Below are 8,076 nucleotides of genomic sequence, written 5' to 3'. Positions count from 1 at the left end.
CTCACACTCTTGCCTCCAGCTCGTCCATGTTGCGAAAGCCACGCAAGAACAGTCCAATAAAAGTTGGAAGGCGCAAAACCAGTGGAGAGACGCTGCATGCTCGAGGAAAAGACGTCATTTCTGACTCGACGTGCAAAGACGGGAACAGCCTGCGTAAGACGAGCTTCAGGTTCCACAGAGATGTTTGCTAATCTCACGTATGTGCAGGTGGAGTCTTTATACTCATGTTCACACCTCCTGACTCTTTCCTCCGGGTCATTATGCTAAAGTTTCGAGCGGCTCCTCAAACACACTCAGACGCCACTGAGTGGATCCATCCAATGAAACCTTCTCTTGTTATCCTCTGTGTCATGAAAGTTGATTGTGGACTCTCTGCTCCACACAGGCCTTACACCTTCAGGGACACAAGCAGCCTAACAAGACTCAACCAGATCTGCTCCGAGACGCCGAAACCAGCTCTCTCTCTCTCCGTCGGCTCAGGAAAATGAGAGGAGCTCCAAAAATAAATAAAAAAGCGACTGTATGACAGTAGCCTGTGTTCCCAAGGATACTGAGCGAGCACGCTCTGCCAGTCTATCACACTGGTGCACGCTGCTTTTGTGACAAACTGGCAGACTAACATCTTTCATTCCTGCAGCTCCTCTGTGCTCCTCTTCCTCGACAATCCTCACATTAACCTCACTGGTGAGTGCACGGCTACACAGTGGTTCTGTTGGTTCAGAGCAGAGCACTGGTGGGAATCGGCGCTCGACACACTCCACTTTCATTAAAGACAATGTGTTGAACACGCGGCGGAGAGCTGCAGTCAAAACACTCACAAAAGGTGAATACAGATTTAATTACTCTTTTTTTTTATTTGTGCGCCGTGCACCGGTGGTATGGCAACAACAAAAAAAACAGAGATCCTTTACTTGCAGCCGAAACAACCGCACAATGTCAAAGTTTTCCGGTGGATAGACTTACATCCAAGCTCTGCTTTAACAGGTGAGTAGCTGGATATCCTGTGAACCCTTCAGAGGCTGTATCCATTACAGGATCCATGAGAGGTGGGTGAGAGGCAGCAAGGGATGGAGGGGCTGCTTCACTGCACAGCACACCGCCTCTCTATACACTCTAACTGGCAATTGTTGAATTCACAGTCGTGTCAGTCTTCCTCACAATTTAGAGCCGGGCCAGGTAACTCCTTGTGGACGAAAACTTCCCAGCAGCCCTCAGTCGTCTCGGAATGAAACGGCAAAGTAATTCCGCAGTCTGGCGGCGTCGCTTTCTGTTTCTCTATCACGCGGAGGCCTTCAAGATTCATGGGGGACCTCGGATTCAAACAAGCTTAATACCCATCCTGCTTCATACTGGTAACAACACAGTCTGGCACCGGGAAGTGAATCACCGTGCCCCTGTGACTTGGAAGTGCAGCCTGGATATGTAAATGTGTGAGTTGGTGCTGTAGATTATTCAAAATGCATGAATGCTTTGCCCCCGGGGGTCGCCCCGCTGCCGAGCCGCGGTCACTCCCCGTGCGTAATAACCCCCCCGTGCTGCGTTTCCTCTCGGGAGTCGGGGGGGAGTGGGGACTGTCGGGTGACACATGGGTGACACGGTGTCGCCGGCGGCCCTGCAGAAGACCACCCACCACACTCAGAGGCCAACGGATGAGCGGCTGCTCCCTGCTTCTCCTGTGTTCAAGGCTTTCACCACAATGGATTGGAAATTAAACTGTGCAGCGTTATTTTGACATGAAATAATTAGTGTCTGTCCCCGAGTATATGTCGTGGTTTGTCACGGCGTGTTGACTTGGTTTTAAATAACAAATCTAAAATCCGACCCTGACCCTGTGAACGCACCGTCACACTGTTTATTATTCCAAATATATGAATTATCTCTGGGTGACCGACTGGTTTTGAAATTCAAAGACAGATTCAGTGAAGAGAAGAGGATTCAGAAAATCTGGACTGTGTAAAAGTTTGGAGCAATCGTGCTTTTCCCCTTGAGCTTTTCAAAAATCAATTATAATAAACCCCCCAAAAAACATGTGTCCCCTATTTATTCTTAAATATGTATAACTTAACACTAACTAAGAGTGTTTGTCAATCATAGTGTTTCACTCCATTATTATAACATCAATAACAAATTTAAATCCAATTTAGAAGAAAAGTGAACACTGGAAGGTCAGTGTGATAAAAACATGAAAATACACAAATCATCTTTCATAAAACTAAATATTTGACGAATAAAAACATTTTGTTTTGTCCATTTACCTAATGCCATCATGGAGGAGTTGGGGATTCTGACCAATCCTGCATTCAGTCACCAGGGGGCGATCTAGCTCCTTCAGCTTCTCTATGGTGGTGCTGTCCTGTCGAACTCAAAAACAGTTATTACACAGTAATTACCAGCCATTTTATTTCATTGTAGCTTTTCAGTAACAAACATGAGAAAGTAACTTACCCCTTTAACTCCTCGACAGCCTTTAATTAGTCCAGATCTTTTGGTGTCAATTAAAAAGTTTCAAAGTGCAAACGTGAGGTTGGTTCATCTTTGCATATTATTTGTCAAATTAGCAACTAATATGAACCCCCCCTCACTGGTGTTTGATCCATCTGTCACTGGTCTACAGCAGTAAGTGCTAATTGCTGATGGCTTCACAGGCGGCAGGCAGTGCCATTGATTCCTCGTCCTCGCATCTCAAACATCTCGAACGACACGAGGAGCCAGCGACCTGCACATCACAAGGGGGGGGGGGGGGTTACACAGCTGGAGGAGGGTGATGTACTGAGAGGAAGCATGTACATGAGACGCACAAACTGCTGCACTCGCACTTCAGTAGAGAGAACTCCCGGGGCGGTAACACGTGTGGACAGGTGACAAGTTGTTCAAGACGCCTGAGAGGGCGAGAAAATGCGCCTCGGGGAAAAACCCCTGGTGTCAGCAGATGTAATTAAATCTGTGGTTTTAAAAAAGCAAAGATTAAGTGTGTGTTTAACGGATCGATAATGATGGACAGGGAAGACAAAGAAGATTAATCAAAGTGCTCAGAAAAAGGGAGCACTTAGCCGAGCAATTAATACGTCAGGGGAAACCTCGCAGGGGCCGAAAAAAATCTGTTGGAATAAATGTAAGAACGGCTTTGGAGAGTGCCATTGATTTTGTCTATATCTGTGTGCGGGTTTGACGTTAACATCCATATTGATTAAGTGCTTTTGAGCAGCTTCTGATAGACACCCACTCACACCCTGCGCCTCGTAAAACTTTCAGCTCCGGGTTTCATTACAGTGTCCGGACTGTTCCCTCGTTTCCTCGAGGAGGGTTGTGGACATCGATCGGCTCCGGGTGCAAACGCATAAGTTCAGCGCTGATGAAACGTGACACAACTTTTTTTAATATTGCATCAAAAACAACTGGGACTGGGAGTCAATATGGCCGCCGGCCAGGACGAGCTAATTTCTTTTGCTTTGCTTCAGATGTTTTGCACAACGTGACTCGAGCTGACAAAGAGCAGTCGGAGGGAAGAGCACAGACAGGGGAGGTAATGGAAGTGGAGCTCTTTGGTAATAATCCCTGCAAACCACTGAGCGGGTGAAGAGCTGCTTTCAAACGTTCTCTGAACTCCAGACATTGTCCTGGAAATTTCTGGAGGAGCCGGAAGTGAAATGTTAGAATCAGTTGCTATCGATGATCGATGATGTCACCAAAGTCAATGTGCATATATAAACACACCAGACTTTAGACACAGGCCCCCCCCCACACCTGAACGTTCCAGTCTCACCTGGAAATGTTCTCACCTGGACATTTTCTGCAGAAACATTCTCCACAGTTCACGTCTAATGTAACTGTACATAGTGTTTGTCCTGAGTTGAAATCACCCTCTGGCTCCTGTTGCCTCATGATGGTAACAACTACAAATGAAAGGCTTCCTGCTTTCTCCGTTTTGATTATGGGCGATGGCCGTTTGCTGTGGTTTTGTGCCGTAACCCACTGGATCTGCCGACTCGATCTTCTGCCTCGTGCTTTGTTTCTGGCTCTAGTGAAGCAGAAAAGGGGGACTCTTAGTGGTTATCCTGGGGGGGGTTAGGGGGGGGGGGGGGGTTGATGCTTTCTCTCTTTTCTCTGTGTTCAATTAGGAAATCAAGCAGCAACTCTTTCTTAAACCATCGCTCTGCTCTGTTCTCCTCGCAGCACTATTGATTTAAGAGTACATATATATACTCTGCACTATTGATTGCTCCATATATACAGGTTATACTTATATATACATGTATATTATAATCATGTGGCATCATGTCGCATTTTTACAGATTGAATGATTGAATAATAGACTAAAGCTCTCAGAGCAGCTTTCCCCCAAAAGAAATCTATAGAATCGTCTGTAATGGCTGTTCTACCACCATGAATGAGATAATGATACTTTCTGCACTTTCAATGTGAATGAAATTATTTCCCTTTTCTCATATTTTTGCATCCACGAATGACATCTTCCTCCATCCTCTATATATTATTTAAAATGATTCATCCCTGTAGAATAACTGCAGAATGGCACATATAAGGATTGATTAGAAAATAAGCAAAGCCCAATTGTTATTTGGGTCGTACACAGAAAGATGGACGACATGACGGCTCCTCAAAAAGTGAAGCCAAAGGATCTTGAGGAGCCCCTGGTTCATTCTTTACATCGGTCGAGCCGCTCCTCCATCACTCTGGTTCCAAACGGCGTCAAAACACATAATTCTTTTAAACTTGAGTAAGTGGAGACTCATCCATCTTTAAGTTAAGTTTATGACAAAGATGGACGACTTGAAAGCTCCCTTGAGTGAAGCCAAAACATGGGACATCGGTGAAATTAGAGGTGTTTTATTTTTTGTCGTCTTCATGCTACAGCCTGATTTTTGACCAATGGCGAGCTCCTTCCTCTGCCACCACCCCTCTACCTCTTAAATGTTTTGCCACGTCACCCTCTTTAAAAAAAACACCGGCACACTACCCACGACCACTGAGGTGATAATGATGGAGGAGGCTCCACAAACTGAGTCGCTCCTTATTTGTCACCAGCCTCCACGCAGAGACAACTGCAACACTGATGCATGGAGAGTCGAGCTGAACTGCTCGGTCAATTAATGAATCGGTCACACGCTGCACTATTAATCATTCATGCCTCTCAAAATGGCAGAATGCGCTGCTGAGTGAGTTGCATTTATTTGGTGGGCCTGCTGCGGGTCTGGGAGTCCTCCAAGATGCTGATTGGATCTGACGGGACCTGAAAATCACCTGCACTCAAACTGCAGCTTCAGTCGGGCAATCAAAACACCAACAAATGACTGACTCGGCCTAATGGCGGAGGAGACAGTGCCCGTTACAGCATCTGCGTTGGGAGGCAGCCACACTCGATATTGATTTTTTACCTTTTTCTGAGTAAAACTCAGTAAATATCACTTTAGAAACTCTGAAAGACATTTAGGCTGTAGAGAGAAGTTCATTTAAACTCTGAAAATACTTGCAATAAAAGTGAACTTGTCAGGTGGAGTTATTGCAATGAATCAAAGACGGTGAAATGGATTTGGACTTTGAACCAGAACCGGCTCATGATGTCAAATCCCTGCTGCAGCGTACAAACTGGACAGATCACTAGTCACTGGGCCGACGCAGAGACAAACAACCATGAATGCTCACAAATATAGAACCTTATGCTGGGATGCAACTATGCTAAATAAAGTTATAAAATGATAAAGCCGAGAAAATAGCCAGAAGTTTGCGAGCGAGTCACAGAAAGTTTTCCTGCGTTTTCGGGGCGTGGCTGTGATGAGAGGTCTGATGGGAGGAGTCGGATGCATCAGCTGCATTTTGACCTTTTCCAGGATCACCAACCTGAGCTTTAACAAAACAGTCCGGACACAAGAAGTCATAAAAGCTGTCACTTCAATCTGACTTCTTGTTGCCGTACTGTCAGTTCCTACATGACCTTCCTGTTGAGAATTACAACAACATATAATTCAGTGAAACTTCAACATTTTCAAAGTTACACAATATGGTCAAGCTGCATTTTGTTCAGGGCGACTCAAGGCAGAGCTGTTAATCAATTCTTAAAATGTCCTTGAATTATGAAAAGTTATATTTAGCTTCTACAAAATATGCTAAATTGACTTTTTACCAAGTTGCGTGTGCCGCTCTGACCTCGGTGACATTTACGGTATCATCCTTTGAGGCAAATACCAGTCAACCGGCACTTCGGGCAAGTTCAAGCAAATGTTAAAGATGTAGTGGATGTAGATGTTGTGACTATTATTACAATGTGCCGCTGCAGCACCTCCTCTGTCCCCTACGTAATAAAACCAGCTTCATGTCCCTCATCTGATCCAGAAAAGTATATTTTGTTATTAAGAAAGACGGACGAGCAGCATGTGTAACATCCCACGCCTCTCCCGTGCCGTAGTTTAATCATATGCAGAAATTACACTTCTTTATTTTTCAAAGGCATCGGTTCAAACACGTTTATAGACTCCTCAGCCCCGGCACCGAGCCCCCTGCTGCTGGTGCTGCCACGGTCGCTGCTGTTCCTGCTGTTTGTGCGGCTGCTGCTCAGTTCTTTGTTGCACTCTCAGCCTTATCTTCTCTCTGTGTGTGTTTTTTTCATTCCCGATCTGATCCCGAAGCCACTGGTTAATTCACAGATCAGAAATATAAAACAGCAAAACAAGAAAAATCCTTGTTTGGGATCATTTTCCTCTCGCGTGGAGACGAGAAAAGGTGTTTACAGAGCGCGGATCTATTCAGAGCGCCTCCTCCTTAAGCAGGCATGAATGTATATTTGAATAAATGTAGGAAATTCTACAAAACTTCAATCATCTGAGTAGAATAAAAGCATCTCGACAACCCCATGCGTCTGCTGAGGCATTACTGACCTCTAGTGGTGAACGCTGCCGAGTGTCATAAATTGTGTAAACAGCAATAACCCTGAAATCGAGGCTCTGAGGCAACATGGTGACGTTAACAGTTAGTAGATTATCAGACACTCGACAGGGCCGGTGTTTATCAAGTGACTTCAGAGCCAACTTCCCTCAGAGTTAAGGACTGTTGCCTCTAATGAGGGTAATCACCGCGGCAGAGCTTCACTGGCTCCCATCAGATGATTACACATTAGAGTCACACGAGGAGAAATAAATCCACTGATTGGAAACCCAGGCAGAATGAGCATCAGACTGGTTCTGCTGCAATCTGTTGGGAAAGTGAAATCCCAGTTCGCTGAGGTGACATCACACCGCCACGGTCAGGGGAGTGGGATGATGTCACCAGGTCCTCGCATGATGTCACTACCCTAGAAGATGCCCAGACACAGGTGTTGTAAAACAAATCCATAGAATGCAGAAGAAGCTGAATATTTGGAAAAGAATGAGGAGTTGAAAAAAGAGAAATGAAAAGACAGACATGTTCTGAACGAGCTGAAAGTTTTTGTTGAAATTGTTGAAATCAAATATTGTAGAAATAATAAAGGAATGAAAGAGGAAACTTAACAGGAGAGAAGTTGTGAAAGAGCTGAAGGTTTTTAGAATTTGAACAGAAAGAGAGCACATCCCTCCTCCAAGGCCCAACAGTCTCTTTACAAAACCACTTCCAAATTCCCTTCATCCACTTTTTAGTTTGGATCGGCAACAATTTGCACACACTCAAAAAAATACCAGTCCCCTGAATATGCTGAATTTTTTCATCAAGCCCTGGATCCAAGCTCTTCTCCGAATACAAAGTTTATCGAGTTCTTCCTTCTTAGTTTTTGGGTATTGCTGCTAAATAAGAAAGCAGACATGACTTGAGCGAGCTGAAGGTTCAAATCTGTCGCAGTCTGCCGGAGTTTAAATATTTATATTTAAATATAAGAAGAAAAAGCTAAATTATAAGAAAATAGGAAAAGTAAAGTGATGATCCCTCAAACCGCCACAGAGAAAAGACACGTGAGCACTTTGCGCTGATATAAAAGTGCGACGTGCAAAAACTGCAGCTGCTCCTCCGCGTCAATAACAGACGAATCACACAAGTCTAATAACGTTTTACACGGAGGTCGATTCAGTCGAGCTGAAATCGTTTTCCTTTGAG

This window comes from Platichthys flesus, chromosome 21, assembly GCF_949316205.1.
Source record: "Platichthys flesus chromosome 21, fPlaFle2.1, whole genome shotgun sequence".
Taxonomy (NCBI): domain Eukaryota; kingdom Metazoa; phylum Chordata; class Actinopteri; order Pleuronectiformes; family Pleuronectidae; genus Platichthys; species Platichthys flesus.
Note: the sequence above shows the minus strand (reverse complement) of the source record.